The sequence below is a fragment of the Mobula birostris genome, chromosome 4, assembly GCF_030028105.1.
Source record: "Mobula birostris isolate sMobBir1 chromosome 4, sMobBir1.hap1, whole genome shotgun sequence".
Classification (NCBI taxonomy): Eukaryota; Metazoa; Chordata; class Chondrichthyes; order Myliobatiformes; family Myliobatidae; genus Mobula; species Mobula birostris.
In genome coordinates this window covers 50,889,890-50,912,663 of record NC_092373.1, presented here as the reverse complement: position 1 = coordinate 50,912,663, position 22,774 = coordinate 50,889,890, and the positions used below count along the sequence as shown (strand labels likewise).

The following is a 22,774-nucleotide window of genomic DNA, read 5'->3' as shown; positions in this document are numbered from 1 at the left end:
CTCCTCCCCCAGAACTGCATTCTAGCCGGCATTGCTTAAACACGTGCCTGTGAGTATCTGTGCTTTATGTCGATTTATTTTGAGCAGCGTTAGCAAGATGAGTTCTAAGGTATCGGAAAAGCCTAAAAGAGCTCGTAAGGGTGTTACACTTAAGAGTAAAACTAGACAATAATTAAGCGTTTCGATCGTGGTGAACGATTTAAGGACAAAGTGAGTTTGGCTTGTGGAAGTTGACGAAGATGATGTTGAAGAGGTTTTGGCATCCCATGACCAAGAACTGATAGATGAAGAGCTGATGCAATTGGAAGAGGAAAGGATAACAATCGAAACCGAATGCAGTAGCGAACGGACCGAAAGTGAAGCTGTCCAAGAACTGATCGTGAAGCAACTACATGAGATGATAGAAAAATGCGTTAAGCAGTCAAGCATACTGAAATTTTTCAAGCCTTCCACATCAGCCACAGTAGATGACGAACCTCGACCTTCGACATCGAGGCAGGCAGACATAGAAGAAGATGACCTGCCTGCCTTGATGGAAACAGACAACAATGAAATGACACCCCAGTGTCCCTCCACCCCAACCCCCGGGCCGTGGACCGATACATTGCTGCGGAGAATGCAGTGGTAGCCAGGGCGCACCCAGCACATCTTTAAGTAAAAAGCCGAAATAAACAAGCTAATCAATTAGGTGCCGCCTGGCACGTAAATGTCAGCCCAGATCAGAGGTGACGCAATCAGACGGTGGGGACCACTGCACCATCCCAACCTCCGACGACTCAGCCTAACACACCATCATCAGTGTGCTCAGCACTGTCTTCCCGATTCCCGTAAGTGATACTACACTGTACATACATTATTTCTACTTTATATAGGCTGTGTATTTTTATGTGTTATTTGGTATGACTTAGCAGCTTCATAGCTTAAAGGTTACTGGAGAGAGTGTTTCTGCTGAGAGCGCTTGTGTGAGATTTTCGCTACGGAGAACAGTGCGGCAATGATTGTAGACAAGTATTTCTACTTTATATAGGCTGTGTATTTATCATATCATTCCTGCTTTTACTATATGTTACTGTTATTTTAGGTTTTGTGTGTTTTATTTGGTATGATTTGGTAGGTTATTTTTGGGTCTGCCATCACTCTCAAATTTTTCCCATATAAATAAATGGTAATTGCTTCTTCACTTTACAACATTCCGGCTTACGGACCGTCTCATAGGAACGCTCTACCTTCAGATGGCAGGGGAAAACTGTACTTGGATGAGAAAGTTGCAGAAGGATATGGTCCTAATTTAGACAAATTGGATAAGCCTAAATATCATAGACATTGATAGTCAATCTGTGACCCTACGGCAAGAAGCAATCGAGAAAGAAACAATCTTCAGGAGAATAGAAACAGACTGCAAAATGAGCAAGTGATAAATCTGAATTAGTTTGAATACTTGCTGGTAAGAAAATGAAAAGCAATATTGTGAAAAGTATAATTTTAAAGGGCCCACAGGAGCAAAAATCTGGAAGTATGTCTACAGAAATCACTTGAAATTTTGAGTTTTGGTCAAAGCAACATATATCATACCTAATAAAAGAACATTACCTTCAGAATTGCAAAGACTAGGAAATGAGTCTGATCAGGTGGCCTCAATCTATTACAGTTCAAATAAAACGTCAACAAGTCACAGAGGCCCTTATAATTCCAGTAAACAGTATACGATTATTTTCTTGACTTATCTACAGTTCCCTATTAAATGCTCCTAAAGATCCAGTCTACTACTGTACATTTATCAATCACTGAATTGGCTTACCAGTAAATAGAGAAAATTGATCAGTTCTCAAAGTTCAATGTAATTTATTAACAAAGTACATATACAGTGGCATGCAAAGGTTTGGGCACCCTTGGTCAAAATTTCTGTTACTGTGAACAGCTAAGCCAGTAAAAGATGAACTGATTTCCAAAAGGCATAAAGTTAAAGATGACACATTTCTTTAATATTTTAAGTAAACTTTTATTTCCATCTTTTAGTTTCAGAATAACAAAAAAGGAAAAGGGCCCGAAGCAAAAGTTCGGGCACCCTGCATGGTCAGTACTTAGTAACACCCCCTTTGGCAAGTATCACAGCTTGTAAGTGCTTTTTGTTGCCAGCTAAGGGTCTTTCAATTCTTGTTTGGGGGATTTTCACCCATTCTTCCTTGCAAGAGGCTTCTAGTTCTGTGAGCTTCTTGGGCTGTCTTGCATGCACTGCTCTTTTGAGGTCTATCCACAGATTCTTGATGATGTTTATGTCAGGGGACTGTGAGGGCCATGGCAAGACCTTCAACTTGTGCCTCTTGAGGTATTCCATTGTGGATTTTGAGGTGTGTTTAGGTTCATTATCCTGTTGTAGAAGCCATCCTCTTTTCATCTTCGGCTTGCTTTAAAAAGACGGTGTGATGTTTGCTTCCAGAATTTGCCTTTTTTCTCCAAACATACCTTTGCTCATTGCAGCCAAAAAGTTCTATTTTAACTTCACCAGTCCACAGGACTTGCTTCCAAAATGCATCAGGCTTGTTTAGATGTTCCTTTGAACCTTTTGAATAGAACTTTTTGGCTGCAATGAGCAAAGGTATGGTTGGATGAAAAAGGGTGCAGAATTTCATGAAGATAACCCTTCTCCATCTGTTAAGCACGAGGGTGGATCGATCATGCCTTGGGCTTGTGTTGCAGCCAGTGGCACGGGGAACATTTACTGGTAGAGGGAAGAATGAATTCAATCAAATACCAGCAAATTCTGGAAGCAAACATCACACCGTCTGTAAAAAAGCCGAAGATGAAAAGAGGATGGCTTCTACAACAGGATAATGAACCTAAACACACTTCAAAATCCACAATGGACTACCTCAAGAGGCACAAGCTGAAGTTTTTGCCATGGCCCTCACAGTTCCCTGAACTAAACATCATCAAGAATCTGTGGATAGACTTCAAAAGAGCAGTGCATGCAAGACAGCCCAAGAATATCACAGAACTAAAAGGCTTTTGCAAGGAAGAATGGGCAAAAATCCCCCAAACAAGAATTGAAAGACCCTTAGCTGGCTACAAAAAGCGCTTACAAGCTGTGGTACTTACCAAAGAGAGTGCTACTAAGTACTGCCATGCAGAGTGCCCAAACTTTCACTTCGGGCCCTTTTCCTTTTTTGTTATTTTGAAACTGTAAAAGATAGAAATAAAAAAGTTTTCCTGCTTAAAATGTTAAAGAAATGTGTCATCTTTAACTTCAAGTTGCTGGTGACCGCAGCAGGCCAGGCAGCATCTCTAGGAAGAGGTATAGTTGACGTTTCGGACTGAGACCCTTCGTCAGGACTAACAGAAGGAAGAGCTAGTAAGAGATTTTAAAGTGGGAGGGGGAGGGGGAGATCCAATCATTTTGGATCTCCCCCTCCCCCTCTCAAATCTCTTACTAGCTCTTCCTTCAGTTAGTCCTGACGGAGGGTCTCGGCCCGAAGCGTCAACTGTACCTCTTCCTAGAGACGCTGCCTGGCCTGCTGCATTCACCAGCAACTTTGATGTGTGTGGCTTGAATTTCCAGCATCTGCAGAATTCCTCGTGTTCATCTTTAACTTTACGCCTTTTGGAAATCAGTTCATCTTTTACTCGCTTAGCTATTCGCAGTAACAGAAATTTTGACCGGGGTGCCCAAACTTTTGCATGCCACTGTATGTCACCATATACAACCCTGAGATTCATTTTCTTGTAGCTATTCACAGTGAATAGAAAGAAACACAATAGAATCAATGAAACACCACACATAACAAGACAGACAAACAACCAATGTGCAAAAGACAACAAACAGCAAACACAAAAAGGAAATAATAATAAATAAGCAACAAATACCAAGAACTTGAGATGAAGAGTCCTGAAAAGTGAGACAATAGGTTGTGGGAACAATTTAAATGTTGGGGTAAGTGAAGATATCCCCTCTGGCTCAAAAGTCTAATGGTTGAAGGGTAATATCTGTTCCTGAACCTGGTAGTGTGAGTCCTGGGGCTCCTGTACCTTCTTCCTGACGGCAGCAGTGAGAAGAGAGCATGTCCTGGAAGGTGGAGCTTCCTGAAGATGGATGCTGCTTCCCTGCAACTGTGCTCCATGCAGATGTGGCCAATAGTGGGGAGGGATTTACCAGTGATGGATTGGACTATAGCCACTAAAACAGTTCCTTCTCTTGCCTACTCTTTCTTCAAACACAAACGATAAAACAGGCTACAACTGCCAGCAGGGAATTCCCCTGCGTTGTTATCCATGCATTTTTTGTTACAACCTTCCTTTTACTTTATAACAGTACCACAGATAAAAGTTCTTATACTAAATTCCAATGAAAATAATATAGCAATACTTCATTGAGGAACCTGCAAAAACTTTAAGACTGCATTTAGCTGCACTCCAAAAATAGTAATACCTCTGAAAGGAAATATAAATACTAGTGCATGCCACCATTTTTTTCCCTGTTTTCACACCTGGATAATAAGGAATTTCTCAGCCAATGGAGAATCTGACTGCCAGGAATTACAGTCAACAATTTCACACTGTGAATCAGCTCACATGATAGAATTTATCTTCCAGTATAAAACATGCATATTTGTAATAATGGCACAAAAGTACACAACTTCTCATAGTGCCTTACAAGGAACTCAAATTACCAGCCCACCTTTATTGAACTACTTTTTTTCCTGATTCTTTCATATCAATCCCTTCATTTTATGCAAATTACAAAATCAATTTTATGTTACTGAAGACAGGAAGGGCAAAATGTGTGGAAAAATACAGGTTGATCTCCACAACTTTCATTTTCGTCAATGTAAGATTTCATAGCATCATACAGCATGATAAAAGGCCATTGGTCCATCGTGTTCATACCAACCAGCAGGCACCCATCCCTATTATCCCTATATTCCAACACTTGGCACCTTCCATACCTAGGCAATTTAAGTGCAATTCTAGACACCTAGATGCTGTCAGTGGCTCTTCCACCATTCTCTCCAGCTGTGCATTCCAGGTACTCACCCCTCTTTTGGTGAAAAATATCCCCTTCGGATAACACACATCAAAGTTGCTGGTGAACGCAGCAGGCCAAGCAGCATCTGTAGGAAGAGGTGCAGTTGACGTTTCAGGCCGAGACCCTTCGTCAGGACATCTCGGCCTGAAACATCGACTGCACCTCTTCCTACAGATGCTGCTTGGCCTGCTGCGTTCACCAGCAACTTTGATGTGTGTTGCTTGAATTTCCAGCATCTGCAGAATTCCTGTTGTTTCCGTTTAAATCCCCTTCAGATAACCTATTTTTTTCTCTTTTGCCCTAAATCTATATTATCTAGTTTCATTCACCTTCAAGGGGGACAGTTTCCTGCCACCTGTTCTATTTACATCCACCAAAAAATTATATATTGCAATTATAGAACATAGAACAGTACAGCACAAGAACGGGCCATTGAGCCCACAACGTTGTGCCAAACATTTTAGTATAGAATAGTCAGGATGGAATGCTCCTCCCGTCAAGACTTGGTTATTCAGGATACCTGACAGTTCCCCTGACAACTACATCTGCAGGAAGTGCATCAACTTCAGTGCCTGACTGACTGGGTCAAGGAGTTGGAGCTAGAGTTGGATGTTCAGTCGGCCCTCCTTATCTACGCGAGGGATTGGTTCCGGGACCCCTCCCGGATACCAAAAAATGCAGATGCTCAAGTCCCTTATTCAACCTGTCTATATGTGGTGGACCTTAGGACCCAGCGGAACCCCGGACCTTATTCAACAAGTCTCAGTGCAGTGGACATTAGGACCCAGTGGCAGAGCTCTGAATCCATTGTGTTTCATAATCACGCTCGCAACTTAAAATAAAGTGGAAATAATAAAGCGATTGGAAAGAGGTGAAATGCCATCGGTCATTGGAAAAGCGTCAGGCTACAGTCAGTCAACAATCGGAACAATTTTAAAGGATAAAGTGAGAAAAGCCCTACCCCGATTTAAGCTACAATTATTACTAAGCAATGCAGTGGTTTATTTATTGGGTTTTGGGGTTTTGAGTTTTTGATCCTCCACATCAACCAGGCAGGGATGGAGAGCGTGCTCGGGAGCAACCTGTCACTGGATCAAACTCGAGAATTTCCATTCCCGAGCCCAACACTGAAACATACGTTTCTTAAGTGTTTTATATGCGTAGAAAGGTAAAAAAATTTACTGAGACAAACGTTTGACTAACCGACGCTAAATAATACCAGATGTACCTGTTCCGACTTACCTAGTAAGAGAACTTCCGTTTTTTTTTTCGATCCCGATCCACGATAATCTACGCACATCCTCCCGTATATTTTAAATCATCTCTGGATTACTTATAATACCTAATACAATGTACAAACGTTTGTAAATGCTATGTAAATAGTTGTTATAGTGCATTGTTTAAGGAATAATGACAAGAAAAAAAGTCTGTACATGCTCAAGCAAGTGCTGGAAGCACTTCCCGGTTTTCTCGATTTGTGATTGGTTGAATTCGCGCATGCGGAACTCGCGGATAAGGAGGGCCAACTTTATACAGGATCATTCGAGAGGTGTAAGATATTATAGATGAGACTTTTGAAGAGGTGATCACACCAGCCTTTGGATAGTAGATGGGTGACCACCAGGAGAGGCAAGGGGATAAAGAAGTCAGAACAGGGTTCCCCTGTGACCATTCCCCTCAGCAACAAGAATATCTCTTTGTATACTGCTTGGGGGGGGGGGGGGAGGGGGTTGTGTTAACCAATCAGACCACGGCAGCGCAGCGAGGTTGGTGGCACTGTGGCTGGCTCGAAGCTCGGCAGCGAAGGTTAAAGACAGGCAATGCAGTAGCTCGAGGGAACTCAATAGTTAGGGTGACGGAAATAAGATCCTGTGCCTGCAAAAGAGACATCGAGATATGTGTTGTTTCTCGGGTGCTAGAGTCCATGATGCATTGGAGCAGCTGCAAGATATTTCAAAGGGGATGGGGAACAGCTACAGGTTGTGGAGCATATTGGCACCAATGACAAAGACTGAAAAGGGAAAAGAGGTCCTACACAGTGAGTATATAGAGCTAGGGAAGGTGCTGAAGAGAAGCAAGGACCTCCAAGGTAGTAATCTCCACGAGATAATGCAGGTAGGAATGGGATGATAGCACGGATGAATGAGTGGCTAAGGAGTTAGTACAGGGGTCAGGGTTTCAAGTTCTTAGATCATTGGAACTTTTTCTGGGGCAGGATTGACCTGTACAAGAGGGACAAGTTGCACCAGAGCTGGAGGGGAACCAATATCCTGGCTGCAAAGTTTGCTGATGCTACTCAAGAGTTTAAACTAGTTTTGCAGGGGCTGGGAACCAGAGCCCCAGGTCAGTAAGGGAAGGATCGGATCAGAAGGTAGATCTCAGGGAAAGTATTGAAAGGCAAAATCCAAATAACAGGTATGTTGGGTCAGATAGTTCATATTTTAATGCTACAAGTATTATGGGTAAGGGTAATGAACTTACAGCATGGATCAGTACATGGAACTACAATGTTGTGGCCATTACTGAAATTTGACTGAGAGAGGGGCAAGAATGGGTGATTAATATATGAGGTTTTAGAAAAGCTAGAAGAGGAATTAGTGGGGGGGGGGGTGAAGTGGAGTACTAATCTCGGACAATATCACAGCTGTACTCAGGGGAGACATAATGGAGGGGTCAGATACTGAGTCCATTTGGCTATAATTCAGTAATAGGAAGGGTGCAATCACAGTGACGGGATTATACTACACACCCCCTAATAGCCACCAGGCCATTTAAAAACAGACATGTTAATCAAGTTAAGGAAATGTGTAAAAATAATAGGGTTGTTGCCATGGGGGATTTCAACTTCCCTCATATAAACTAGGACCTTCTTAGCACAAGGGGTTTAGATGGGGCAGAGTTTGTTAAGTGTATCCAGGTAGGTTTCTTAAAACAATATGCGGGTGGTCCAACGAGAGGAGGGGCCGTACTGTACGTGAAGTTGGGTAATGAGCCTGGCCCAGGTGACTGACCTTTCAATTTTAAGTTGGAGTAACGCAAATTAAGAGAGCATTAGGCAGGAACTAAGAACTTTAATCGGGAACACCTTTTCTCTGGCAAATCCACATCTGACACATGAAGGGTGTTTAAAGATCAACCGCACAAAGTACAGGAAAGGTACATTCTTGTTAAAGGAAGGTTGGGATTTCCAGAGAGGTGATGAATTAAGTCAAGAAGAAAAAGGAAAAGCATGTAAAGTTTCGAGAGGTAGGATCAAACGAAGCACATGATGAGTATAAAGAAGCTAGAAAAGAACTAAAGTAGGGAATTGGGAAAGCCAGAAGGGGCCATGAAAAGTCCTTGGCAAGTAGGATTAAGGTGAATCCCAAGGAATTGTATACATACATCAAGAGCAAGAACTAGGGAGAGGATGGGATCAATCAAGGATGGGGGGGGGGGGGACATTTGCTTGGATGTGGATAGTGAGGGCAAGGTACCTAATGAGCGCTTTGCCTCAGTATTTACCAAGAAAAAGATATGGACAACCAGCAGATCAGTACTGAGTGTATAATTACATTAGGATGGTTAGAAGTTAAGGAGGAGAAAGTGTTGGGCCTCCTAATGAGTATTAAGGAGGATAAGTCCCTAGGGCCTGATGGAATTTACCCAGGTTACTAAAGGAGGAAAGAGACAAGACTGCTGGGCCTTTGACCAGCATCTTCATGTCCTCTTTAGCCATAGGCGAGGTCCAGGAGGACTGATGAGTGGCTAATGTTGTACCTCTATTTAAGAAGCAAACAAGAAAAAAATCCTGGGAACTATAGACCGGTGAATCTCACATCAGTTGTAGAGAAATTGCTGGAGAAAATTCTTAGAGATAGGACATCTGAGCATTTGGAAACCATTGCCTGTCTAATTAGGGAGAGCCAGTACAGTTTTGTGCAAGGCAGGTTGTGCCTTACCAAGTTGATTTGAGTTTTGTGACAAGGTGATGGTAGATTGATGAGGGTAGGGCAGTGAATGTTGTCTACATGGATCTTAATACGGTATTTGACAAAGTCTCTCATGATAGGCTAATCCAGAAGATCAAGATGCATGGGATCCACTGTGAATTGGCTGTTTGTATTCAGAACTGGCTTGCGCATAAAAGAAAGAGGGTAGTGGTTGAAGGGACATTTGAGCTGAGGTCTGTAACTAGTGGTGTTCCACAAGGATCTGTGCTGGGACCTCTGCTGTTTGGGATGTACTGTATACAAATGACCTGGATGAAAATGTGGATGGGTGGGTTAGCAAGTTTGTGGATGATACCAAGAATGGAGGAGTTGTGGATAGTGTAGAAGACTGGCACAAGACAGGACAATACAGATCTTGGGGTCCAAGTTCATAGCTCCTTGAAAGTGGCTACACAAGTCAATAAAATGCTTAAGGCAGCTTATGGAATGCTTGCTTTTATTAGTCGATGCACTGGGTTCAAATGCCACGTAGTTATGTTGCAACTTTATAAAACTCTGGTTAAGCAACATCTGGAGTATCGCGTACAGTTCTGGTCGCCCCACTATACCTTTATCTCTGGGGAAGAAACAAACCTAGCCCTGGCAGATTTGTGTCATAACTCAGGATATTCACTAGGATATTCCCTGGTAGCCTAAGACCAGCCTCCCCACCAACTGCAGTCATCATGGCATTGACAAACGTACTGATCATGCCACCTACACCCATATCCATTACAAACAGGAAAGGCCTCATCAAAGATCCCTGTGGAAAACCTCTACTCATGGGCAGCCAATCTACAAAATACCACCTACCATCTCTGTCTCTCATTGCCAAACCAGTTTAAGATCAAATTTGCAGCTTGCCCTGAATCACATGGCCAGATTAGATCAGTCTCCTATGTGGGCCCTTGTCAAAGACCTTCCTAAAGCAGACATAACCATAAAATGAACAAATGAGATCAAAAGTAAGACAATCCCAGCGAAACATTCAAATTGAAACAATAGTTTCTCCATTTAAATTCAAACATAAATAAAAAGGGAAAAATGGGAAAAGCCACATGTGTAGACTTGCATTTCAATACAAAATACTGCACCATTGAATCCTTTTGGGGAGATATCAACACAAGAAGTTCTGTTGGATGTTAAAGATCTTGATCAAAAAGAAGGACAACCTCGCCAACATTCCACTTTCAATGCTTCTCACGAAAATTCAGATTAACTAATTTTGGTGTTTGTTGATTAACAACGCAGTAAAGTTATTTGGCCAGAATTTGGGCAGTCCACTGCAGGCAGTAACACAGAGCAACTATGTCAATTTCCAGTAAAGTTCCCCCATATTCACTAGCTTGCCTGACAGCAGGATTTTGCAACCAGAAATATTGTGGCATTCTGATAAAGGAACAAGTCCTTCACATGAAGCTGCTGAAAAAGACAGCCAAAAAAAAACTCTTTAGTTAGATGACATTCTGAAGTGTTCAAATTAACAAATTAACACATTTAAAACACTTTAGAACACTGAAACAAATATAGCATTAACTAATATCAATTAATTCAAAACAAAAGTAATCAAAACGTTTCCGGCTGAGACCCTTCAGCAGGACTGGAGGGAAAAAAGATGAGTCAGTTAGAAGGTGGGGGGAGGGGAGGAAGAAACACAATGTGATACGTGAAACTGGGAGGGGTGAAGTAAAGAGCTGGGAAGTTGACTGGTGATAGAAATACAGTACCTTGAGAAGATATTCCTGGGGAATCTTCTAGTGAGATTATAGGAGTGGAATTTAGAAACAAGGGAGTGATTAATGGGATTGTACTATTGGTCACCCAATAGTCAGCAGGAACTAGAGGTGCAAATATTTAGGAAGATTGCAAAAATAATAGTCGCCATTTTAGGTTACCTTAACTTCCTCAATATTTACTCAGACTGCCATAGTGCTGAGGGCGTGAGTGGGGTGGAATTTGAATAGGGTGATATGCGGCCAAAAATGTTTTCTCGAGCAATATGCACATAGCTCTTTTACAGAAGGGTCAATACTGGACCTCCTATTGGAAAATGAGGCAGGGCAAGTGAAAGTGTCAGCGAGGGTGCAGTGACCATAATTCTATTACAGGAAAAGGGTAGTACTGGTCCATAAGTTCTGAATTGGGACAAGGTTAATCAGTCAGGAACTTGAAAAAGGTCAATTGTGAGAGAGTATTTAAGTAAAAGGATATCTAGCTACTATGAAGCTTTTAAAAGTAAGATGAGGAGAGTTCAGTGCCAACATGTTCCTTTAAAGTGAAGGGAATCCTGGTTCAGGGGGTATATTGAGGCTCTGGTAAGGAAAATGAAGAAGGAGGATGTCAGCTGGGTTTAAGCAAATCACCAGAAAAGTAGAAGAGATACATGGGTACACATAAGGAAAACAAAAGGGCAAAAAGATGACATGAAATTGCTTTGACAGATAAGGTAGAGGAAAATCAGGAGAGATTATATAATTATACTAACAGCAAAAGGATAACTAGGGAAAGATCAGAACCCCTTAATGATTAATGTGGTCATCTACGTGCGAGCCTCAACAAAAAAAATAGGCAAGGTAATTAAGCAATATTTCTTATCTGTATTTACTCTGGATAAGGTCACGTCCATGAAAGAATTCAAGGAAGAGAATAGCGATGTCTTTGAACATACCCACACTACAGAAGAGGAAGTGCTAAGGGTATTAATGTATACAAAGATGGATAAATCCCAAAGGCCTGAATAGGTGTAGCCGAAGACATTGTGGGAAGAAATTGCTGGAGGCCTGGAAGAGATGCTTGTATCATCACTAGCTGCGAGTGAAGTAAAGGAAGACTGGAGAGTGGTTAACATGCCTTTATTTAAGAAGGACTGCAAAGACAAGCCAGGAAGCTACAGGTCACTGAGCCTACACCTGTTTTTGGAAAGTTACTGGAAGGAAGTCTTATCCTCAACGGCTTTATGCATGGGAAACTGCCTCACAATTTTGATTTGAGATTTTTTTGAACAGGTGACCAAGAAAATTGACAAAAGTCAAGTGGTAGACATTGTCTATATTGGCTTTAGCAAGATCTTTAGCAATATCCAGCTGGTCCAGAAGGTTAGATCACATGGGATCCAGAGCAAGTGGGCCAAGTAGATATAATATTGACAATGGTAGAAGTCAGAGAGTGGCAGTAGAGGATTGTTTTGATTTTCAGATTGAGGCCTACGAACAGCAGTGTGCCTCATAATTGGTGCTGTGCCCAATGTTGTTCATCATCTATGTTCATGATCAAGATGAGAATGTTGTTGGTACGGTTAGTAACTTTGCAAATGACACCAAAATTGGCAGTGTGGTGCACAGCAAAGGTGGTTATCCAAGACTACAACAGGATCTAGATTAACTGGGAAATCTGTCAAGTCAGATAGAATTTAACTTAAATAAGAGTGAAGTATTACATTTTTGGTAAGTTAAACCAGAGAAGAACATGCATGTCCTGGACTGCGTTATAACCATATAACAATTTAGAAAGCAAGTTCCCTGAACGTGGCGGTATAGGCAAACAAAATGGTGAAGAAGACTTCACTGGTCAGGGAATTGAGTATAAGAGTGGCAGGTCATGTTACAACTGTACAAGTCATTGGTGAAACTGGTACTACTGTGCAGTGCAGTTCTGGTCACTTTTAAAAAGAAAACAAGCCACTGAGCTGGAATGGGTTCAGAAAATTTTCACAAGGATGTTCCTGAGATCAGAGGGCTTAAGTTATAAGGAAAATCTATATGTATTGGGGCATTTTTTTTCCTGGTATGAAGCTAAGGGGTGATCTTATACAAGATCGTGAGGGTATAAATAAGGCAAATGATCTAATTTGTTTTTCCCAGGGTGGAGAGTCTAAAGCCAGTGGGCACAGATTTAAAGTGAGTGCAAAAAGATATAAGAAGGACCTGAGGGGCAACAGAATGAGCTGCCAGAGGGACATGGATGTGGGTAAAGTTACTAACATTTGGACAGAATGGCTTAGCAGAATATGGACAAACAGAGGCAAATGGGACTAGCTCAGGCAATTCGGTTGACATGAACTAATTGTGCCAAATGCTATATAACTATGGTTATAGTTTCAGTTATACCTGCCTTATTGCGCACTATTTAGGAAGCTGAATCCCAATAGGGATATCAAGGCAGTACAGCAAAACAGTATCAAACAAGATCATTACGTTAAAGAATTGGATAAAGAATTTGGCATTACTTATGCTAAACCATGGATTCAAGAGGGATATCAATGCAGTTAAAAAAAAACAAAGCAGAACTGGTGAGAAACAAAACTGTATATAATGAAGCAGAAGGAAAAGATGCATCAAATGGGATAGCAGTGAAAGGGATGATGAGAGGAGGCAGTAAACACCAAGTTTTTCTGCTTTGTATTCTGTGTATTCCGCTCTAAACTCCTTAGCATCTATTTCTTATGGCTCCTACTTATGTCTGATATACAAAGCACCAAATCCATTACCACTCAGTGCTACCTATAAATGCTAATAGCCAGAATGGTTCCTTCTGTATGTCAAACAGGACATTTCTCCCAAGAATTCTACCCAAGTAATAACTCAGTATGGATAAAGTGATCCAGAGCACTAATTTCATAGCTTAGAGCAGGGGTCTCCAACCTTTTTTGCACTGTGGACCGGTTTAATATTGACAATATTCTTGCAGACCAGCCGACCCTGGGGGGCAGGGGGGGTTAGGGTTGCCAACAGACAAGAGGAGCAGTCAAATACTGTACGTTGTGTTTACCCCAAAAAGACTACAATGACCATGAAGCCTTGCGCAGGCACCAGTGCGCATGCGCATTGTGACCTGCTGATTTTTTCTCCCTGCAAATCCTTTCTGGATTCTGGTCGGGGGTGGGGGGGTTAATCACGACCAGAATATAGGTGATAAGTGGCCAATACACTCAATTTCGTTTCTAAAAGGGTTTATCTAACAAATTTAATAATAAACACACAGCGCATATTTTCCTCGCATGAATATAGTGATAAGTCAATTATCAGGGGAGCTTGAAGTAAGTGTTGAACGAACTTCCAGTAGAAGTGGTAGAGGCAGGTTCAATATTATCATCTAAAGAAAAATTGGATAGGTATGGACAGGAAAGAAATGGAGGGTTATGGGCTGAGTGCAGGTCGATTGGACTAGGTGAGGGTAGCGTTCGGCATGGATTAGAAGGGCAGAGATGGCCTGTTTCCATGCTGTAATCGTTATATGATTATTTAAGTCAATAGCATCATAACATTTTAAGTAATGTTTGGATATTAAACACACAGCACATATTTTCCCCGTATGAATATATAAAATCATTGCAACACACCAATATCGCTGAATCAGTGGGAGCCCTGGGCTTGTTTCCCTGCAACAACACGGTGCAAACGAGGGGTGATGGGAGACAGCCATACTCGAAGGGGGTTCCTTATGTCCAGTCTATTCCGCAATTTAGTTTACATTGCATTCATCACAGAAAACTCCGCTTTGCAGAAAAATGTTGGAAACGGAAGCGTTTTCAGTGCTTTTGTGGCTATCTCAGGATATTTAGCCTTGACTTTGATTCAAAATGCTGGCAGGGATGTTATGTCAAACATACTTTTCAGCCCGCCGTCATTTGCAAGCTTGAGGAGTTGATCTCCTTCCTGCGCTGACATGGATGATGCACGGGTAATGACCTCGCATGCGTAATAGCTCAACAGTGGGCTTGACAGGGAATGAGGAAAGATGCAGCTGACTCATATCGCCAAATCATACCGTTTCCTCGCGGCCCGGTAGCACATGCTTTGCAGCCCGGTACTGGTCCGCGGCCCGGTGGTTGGGGACCGCTGGCTTAGAGGTAGCAGTGTCAGCTCTCATGCTGTCTTCTTACAATGGACACCATCATGAAGGCACTTGAAAATGGCCCGAGATACATTTAAGCATTGCAACTCTTCACTTTAAGCAGGTATTAAATGAGCAGAGGCTCCTTTCACACTATTATGCTCATCAGGAACTCTACAGTATCAAGCAGTTTGTAAACAGAAACAGCCTGCATGGTGCATCATGGGGAAGTTATCAAACAAAACCTGACACAAATCCACAGGAGATGGCAACAGATTACCTACAATGTATTCAGAATTAAATTTTATTGAAGTCAAAAAGGAAGGTGAATGAGTTAAGACAGAGAGAACTGGGGAATGGTGTACAAAGTACATTTAGTATTGAAGTAAATATACAGCTTTGAGATTCATCTTCTTGCAGGCAACCACAAAGAAAAACAGAAGTCACTAAAAAACCACACTACAGGCTGTCAAACATCCAATCTATGAAAAGACATTGCGCAAGCAATATAAAAAACAAATAACACACAGAACATGAACCACAAAGTACTCAAAAGCAAGTCCACAGTCACAGAGCCAGTTCAGCACCACATCCAATCCAGTAGCCCGCTGGCTGCAGGCTACACCCACACAGCCAGTTCAGCACTGAGATGAGTAAAGTTTATCAGAGTAGTAAGATGAACACCAGTTCGTCCTTCACCCTTGGCCTCAATGCCTTCATCTATTTAATCTGGCTCAGCATTTCAATCAGCTAAATTTTGGTTTGTTTTCTGCTCTCAGACCAGGGCCACCCCGTTTCGATCCAGACCTATCCACTGCAGCAATGGTTGTACAACCGTACCCACATTCTCAGAGTCCAATTTGCTGAATCCTTCAGGATGCCACAAAAACGCCACCAGGTCATACAGGTGGTTCAAAAGCACAACTCCCAAGGGAAAATTTCAGGCTGCAGACTGTAGTGATCGTAGTCCAGAAAAAGTATAATTAATAGAATAGTTAGTAAATAACAGGAATTCTGCAGATGCTGGAAATTCAAGCAACACACATAAAAGTTGCTGGTGAACGCAGCAGGCCAGGCAGTATCTCTAGGAAGAGGTGCAGTCGACGTTTCAGGCCGAGACCCTTCGTCAGGACTAACTGAAGGAAGAGTTAGTAGTTTGGTTTGCTGACTGCAAAATGTTGCCGTGTCTTGCCAGTGCCATCTTGCTAAGGTTAAGAACTGAAGCATGCTACCAATGCTACAACTCTTAAAGAACTGCATAAGTAGTCAAAGCAAGAAGAAAGGGAAGATCATAGATGGTTGTGGAGCTTAGGGGACAAGATAGAAAATTATAAAATTTTAATTGTGATTTACAGTAGAGCTGCTGCCTCACAACTCCACAATTCTAGACTGCAACTGATCTCTTGGGTTCCATGCATGGAAGTTTGCTTATTTTCAGTTTCTTCTGCATCCCATAATAATGCGGACTGTTAACTTAATCACTTGTGTCTAGGTGAATGGTAGAATCTGCACGGAGCTGATTAAAATTTGGGGAAAATAATAACAGTGCCTGATGCTCAGCATGGACTAAAAGGATAAAGGGCCTGTTTCTATGGTATGTGGCACTATGATTCTAGATCAGCAAGCCCAAGAGAATGGCTGTATAGGACAGGTTACAATGAGAACAAGAATTTACAGAAGGGGAGACTGGTCAAAGGTGGGAAACTTGCCCACTGAACCTGTGTCAGTTTAATCTGTGGCAGGCATGGTAGGCCTACACAAATGAATAGCCAGAAACAATTGTCAGAAGAACTGCAAGGAAGTTCTTCTTTGAAAGTGGTTAAGAATTTTGACTTTTTAAATAATCAATAGTTTTGAATTTTTATTTGTACATTTTAAATTACTTCCTAGATGCTCTGGAATATTTGTAGAATACAGATATTCACAAACACCCAACTTGAACAGCAACTCTGACAGCCTTAGTGCCTAGGAGATTTACCAGCTGTCAAGGCCTTTCTGGAAGCACAGCCTGTTGTCTGCAATGGGAAAGGCCTTGTCTGCAGTACATTGCACTCAGTCTAGATTAACTGTAAACCAGACTCCCAAAGGAAGATGGTGCTCTGAGGACAAAGGGAAGCAACTAACAAGCTCAGGTGGCTCAGTGGTCACTATAATATCTAAACCAATATGCTAATTTGAACAAAAACTTACATTTCAAAATCATTCATTGTACACACATAACTCAGATTTTCACAGAAGTGACTTGAACTACATTTAGGGTACATCCACGCTACGCTGGATAATTCTGAAAACGCTGGATAGTTCTGAAAACGCCGGTTTCGAGTGTCCACACTAACACGGATATTTGGGCGAATCTCCTCTACTGGGCACGCGCAGGACACACAGAAAACAAGCGAAGAGGAAACGGTATACTTAGTGCTCGTTTGTCCAGTTACAGAGTAGAAAAACTTAAAAGGAATTGCTCTTGGCTCTTGCGCAGGAAGGCTTAAAACTAAAATAAAAACAAATACTGGAGCGTATGGAGGCAACCGACAGGGAGTTCACGGACAGTATGACCCGGCTGACGACGAACATTGAAAAACTGACTAACTGTTGCATTAATAAAGCACCTTGTTAAATGTATAGAACATGTCTGCATCAGTGTTATCTTGTATTTCCATACAATGTTACATTAGGCTGTTACACATCTATTGTCAGAGAAGTACTTGCATAAATAGGTAAACCTTCATACAAGCAAGGACAGAAAACAGGGCAAAGTGAGTATACTTATTTATTCAGTAAGCTATGGGTCAAAGTATTTGGTGAGTACATTTCTAACTCTTCTGGCTTCAGTCTCGTTGCCATCTGTTCTGAAATTGTTAGGTTCTGCGAAGCACAGAATCAAATATTGCTGTGATGATTGTACGCTCTAGTATTAATTGTTTGGTGACAATAAAGGAGGAGGACGAGGCATGTCATGACAGCAGTTTTAAAAAGCTCCGGTTACCCCGTACACACTGCAATGGATATTAGGCATTTTCAGATTTATTCACTCTGGAGACTGTTTCTGAAAATCTCCGTTTTCGGGGGCTGAAAGCACCGTTTCAGTGTGGACAGAAGGTCAAAACAAAGAGAAAAGGCTTCGTTTTCAAAATTATCTGGCGTAGTGTGGACGTAGCCTTAATTTCACCTGGTCCTGATTTGCTTGCAAGTTTTGTCTGGAACTTGACACCCTCATTATTGTTATGACCTGCCATACCAAGCTTACATTAGGTTCTGCATCTACTTTAATGTAAATTAGGGACAAGAGAACCATCTGCACCCATAAGATGAAATGGGCATATGTGAGTGTATAGGTATCTACTTCAAATTCAGTTCTAGACCAGCATCAAGCCCTCAAAAGTCTCTACCATGCTCTGAACCTAGAGACCAACGTACTCAGAAATCTCTCTCCGTCTAAACACAAACAAAAAAAAACAAGAACCTCTAATGAAAATCTCCCCTTCCTATTTGGAGCTCACTATTTGTTCACATCCATACATACAACATATGACAGTATATGCAATAAAGAAGTGACTTCTTGTGGTGTACCTTGAGAAATCAGCTGCTAATAGTATCATTTACAGCCAAGTTGGAGTTGCCTTTTTTTTAGGATTAAGCATTATTCCACCTCGTTCTCATTCTCACATAAAATGGAACACTGGCTCAGAATTCCTACCACCCAAAATTCAAAAATGTCAAAAAACAGAGAAGGCCACTGGGACACCACCAACCAATAGAATGCAACTGCAGATGAGAGATACACAACTTATTTCTAGACCTAGTTTAAAGGGAAGAGTGTTCAAAATATAAATTTTGTAAAAGAGAAACAAGTGCAATTTCAAAAGCTGACCATCAATTTAACCAGAACAGCATTATTACGAATGCATCTAATGACCACTGGATTTGTCACAATTCTATAGCCAGAAGTAAACAGTGCTACAATGGCCTGAATTTTTTAAGGGCTGAATATGAAAGTTCCATTGATGGCTGCTTTGCATCACACCAATCAGGTCAGGCTAGCTACGGAAGCAGAGTGAAGTAATTTACTGTACAGAAAACCAATTGAATGGGCCCAGAACCATTACATTGCAGGTAACTATTCAAACTGTTCAAATCTAGGTAAGACTATACTTGGATAATGGAAAATCAACTTTATAAAGGACGAATAAAATTTGCAGAGATATCAAATTTTTACCTAATATTCACATCTAATTCTATGGCAGTTCATGGTCCATTTGTATATCACAAGCGATGCAGCAAACACATTAAACTCTTTCAACTTGCCTGGACACTTCACAAAGGGAAAATAAACCCACAACCATCAAAAGTGCATAAGCTATATTTTAAGAATCTAAGTACAGAACAATATAACACCTACCTAAATATGGGATTTTGGTAATTTGCTAATTAAAAACAGAATATTCTTGTCTGTAAAATTATGGAATAGCAATAAAGTAATTTCATCATATTAAATTACAGTACCAAATTAACCTAGATTCCCCTTCGTTATTGATGCCTTTTACATTACTTAGTTTGTGGTAAAGATAGTATTACACAGAAGATCCCCCACTTAACATTCACTCACATGCATGACTTTGTCTGGTCAGAAACAATATCCTCCATTTACAACTCTAATTCATCGATGTACATATGTTAAATATAAATTAAAACCATTTAGCAACACAATTAATTCATGGCACACTTTTTTTGCAAACCAAATCTTAATCAATACAACTCAACAGAAAGATAAGTGTACTTTGTTCAGAATGTAAAACGATAATCTTACAGTTTTACAAGACAGCAATATGCAGAGTATGCAAAATGAATTTGAGTGTTGTTGGTTGTCAAGTTGTGTGGCTTTCTTGATTTTGTAAGTATGGATGCATCGCCAATATAACTAAATTTGAAACACATCAACATCAGAAGCATTTGAAGCAACTTTTTCATTAAGTACGATCAGCAGATCCTTTACTAGCCAGAGCATTAACAAAATTTGAAGAGATCTGGGATACATACAGTGCAGGCCTTACAAAACTACTTCAGAATCAAGGAACAGTGTGTTTGTTCAGTAATATTAACTGCACGCTGATCATTTTAAGTGCAGACGAGGCATCCTTCCACCTCCACCGTCGCTATTATCAGTTCGTAACTGCATGTGGGTTTCAGGATTTTTTTTGGCCAAGCGCTTCCCCTCCCCCATAGCACGAGTCTGGGCCCGACCCGCGCTTCTCCCAAACCTTCGTCCGGATCCCCCGCGCGGAGTGATCCCAGGCCCCAGTCACCACCCACCCCAAGCTCAAGGCCGCCCGCTTTCACCCAGGAGACCTGGTCTCATTCGTGGGGGTCGACCACGCAGCACCAAGGCCCGCAAGACCGATTATTGGGGGTGGGGGGCGGGGAAGGAGTCACTGAACTCCCCTCCCCCCCAGCGCTGGGCCTAGTGAAACAGGCTCCGTCCTTCCGCGGATCCTCACACATTTCCAGCAGCTTGCCTTCAGGGTAAAGTCGGTATCCAAGCGCCGGCCTCACTCACCGTGGAGCGCAGACAGCGGGCCTGGGCCTGGGTCTGGATCTGGTCCTCCTGGTGGCTTCGGCGGTCTCTTGTTACTCCTTCCCTTCCCCCTCTCGGGGCCGGGGCTCCTCGGGCTTTCACAGACGGTAATTGTGGAAATGTCTGGGCATCCGCACTGGCTGTCAGTGATATAAATGTCCCGGCTGGAGCGGACGATTTAAACGGTGGGTTTTTATTTCTTTTTCGGCTTGTTGGGTGAGTGCAGAATTTGCCGAAGCAGAATGTTAGGCTGAACACAGCCAAATGTTCGCTGCCATCCAACGTCTGCCAGCCGCTGTGACCCGGCCCGCGCAAATGGCTCACTCGCCGCAACAGCTCTCTATTGTATGAGAAAGGGAGGAGGCCGACGGGGAAAGAACACCACTCTCACTTTGTGCTGCCTCCTAAACAGTCATCAGCAGATTACTACAATTACGAAATGCAGATCTTTGCTTTAAGAAAAAGTGGTGCAAATTGAAATCATTTCCATCGCATACAACATTGGAGAGTCTGGTAGGAAATGCTTATTTGAAAGAGGAAGTTTTCAAGAGGCAGTTGCAATCTGCTAAAATTTTGGAAGCTGGTGGAAAGGGGTTACTTAAGTATTCGCTTTAAGTAAAGAGAGCTTCCTTCCAAAAAAAAGGAAATCCTTCAATTACAATTTTATTATCAATGGAGCTTATTATCAAAAGTAACTACAAGATTACAAAAAAATCCATGAAATCTGATACATTTCATGATGTTAATAAAATTGGGATTTTCATTTCAACTGCACAATAAATACCATATAATCTATCAATCTCACCCAAATTTAGTATAGTTTAGGCTCTTGACTCATGTAACAGTAATTATTCTTAAACAACCCCTTTACTTCCCCACAGCAGTTTTCTGGGTTTGAGGGAGCTGATGAAGATAAAGTGAGAACTACAATCAAAACTTCCAAATCAAAACACAAGATGGTGGAGGAACTCAGACAGCATAGAGAAATGGGCAATCTATATTTCTGGTCAGGACCCTTCATCCTCCAAGCACACACAAAGGGTCTGTCCATTTTGACTGTCAACTGCCCACTTCCCTCCTTAGATGCTGCCTGACCTGCTGAACAATGGTCCCTCTAAGGTGTGCGCATATACATATCTTTTGTTACTAGTGCACAAGGGAACGTAAACTGTCAGCCTCATCTCGATGATATGTCTGCAGATATTAGAAATGGCTTATTTATACTGTTTTTATTGAAGAAATTGACTATGTTGAATTCCAAAGAAACAAAAGGTGTGAAGCACAGAGAACTGCTAGTTCCTTGAAAGCAGAATGGCTTAATCAATCAGTAGAAACTGCTGATGGCCAGGAATGTGCAGCTATGAAAAACAGCTATGTATGATACAGAAACTAGCTTTACCTGCATGTATTGTTGCGATGCAAACGTTATCAGAGAATTTGCAAGTGGGAAGAAGTGGAGTGATATTTGGAAACTTGACTTTTTAAAGCATCATTTAGCAAGCAAATCACCAATGGATGGTGGGCAAAAGCTCAAGCGGGAAGATCCTTCATTACCTACTACGTTTGTTTTCTGAATGCAGGTGAACAAGAGTGGTAATGATCAAACCCAGAGGAGGTCAAAATTATTATTGACCGTGTTGTTAGCAGTTAAAATGAATACCTCTATATATAAAATTCAGTGCGCACAGCGTGTTGTCACCTGGGCAAAAAATTGCACAGCACAAGAGTCTTGTGCAAACTTTTCGTTACAAATTAGAGGGAACGTTGCTGCTGAGTTACTTTAGATTTGGGTGTTTATTCAGATTCCATCATTTTGTGTCTCCAGACTCTTCTACAATGGGGAGAGGAGCTGCCTAGTTTATGAAGCGTGGTCTTTTTGTTGCTTATGCAAGACTTCTGTGTGCTCCCAATGTAATTCTCAATGACATCTTAAAATACTTTGCTTCATGGGTAAAGATTCCCTGAAGTCAGAGGAGATGTTGCATCTCTCTGAAGATGCTTTGCGTTCATCCTTTAATTCTTCTCCCCTATGTTCCTGCTAATCTCTTCCACTGCAACGACTATGCCAGTGCAGGTTCAGTCCTCAAATTGTGTGAGGCTTGTTGCTTTTAACTGGAGTGCAGTTTATTATATTTTCCTTGGAATGATTTGAACGATCACTGATACATATGCAGTCAAACTTCAGTTTAAGGCAGTACCTCAAGGAAAAATGAAAACATTCTTCTCTCAATTAACAACGATACACGGGCCATACTTTTATAACCACACAGTTTCCATTAGCATGTTTATAAATACTAGTGTAACACTACATACACAAAAATACTACTCCTATCTCTTTATCCTTCCTTAACTAACATTTAGCTTTTATTCACCCTTTTT

At 41.6% G+C, this 22,774-nt stretch overlaps 1 protein-coding gene across 2 annotated transcripts in view; it reads right to left on the bottom strand.

The window, feature by feature from the left end:
• Positions 1-20,760, bottom strand: part of tbl1xr1a (TBL1X/Y related 1a) — a 176,176-nt gene extending 155,416 nt beyond the window's left edge. For both annotated transcript variants that reach the window (XM_072255328.1, XM_072255327.1), the window contains exon 1: positions 20,378-20,760. The gene's annotated coding sequence lies outside the window, so the exon portion shown is untranslated. The remainder of the gene's footprint in view (positions 1-20,377) is intronic.
• Positions 20,761-22,774: the final 2,014 nt, after the last annotated feature.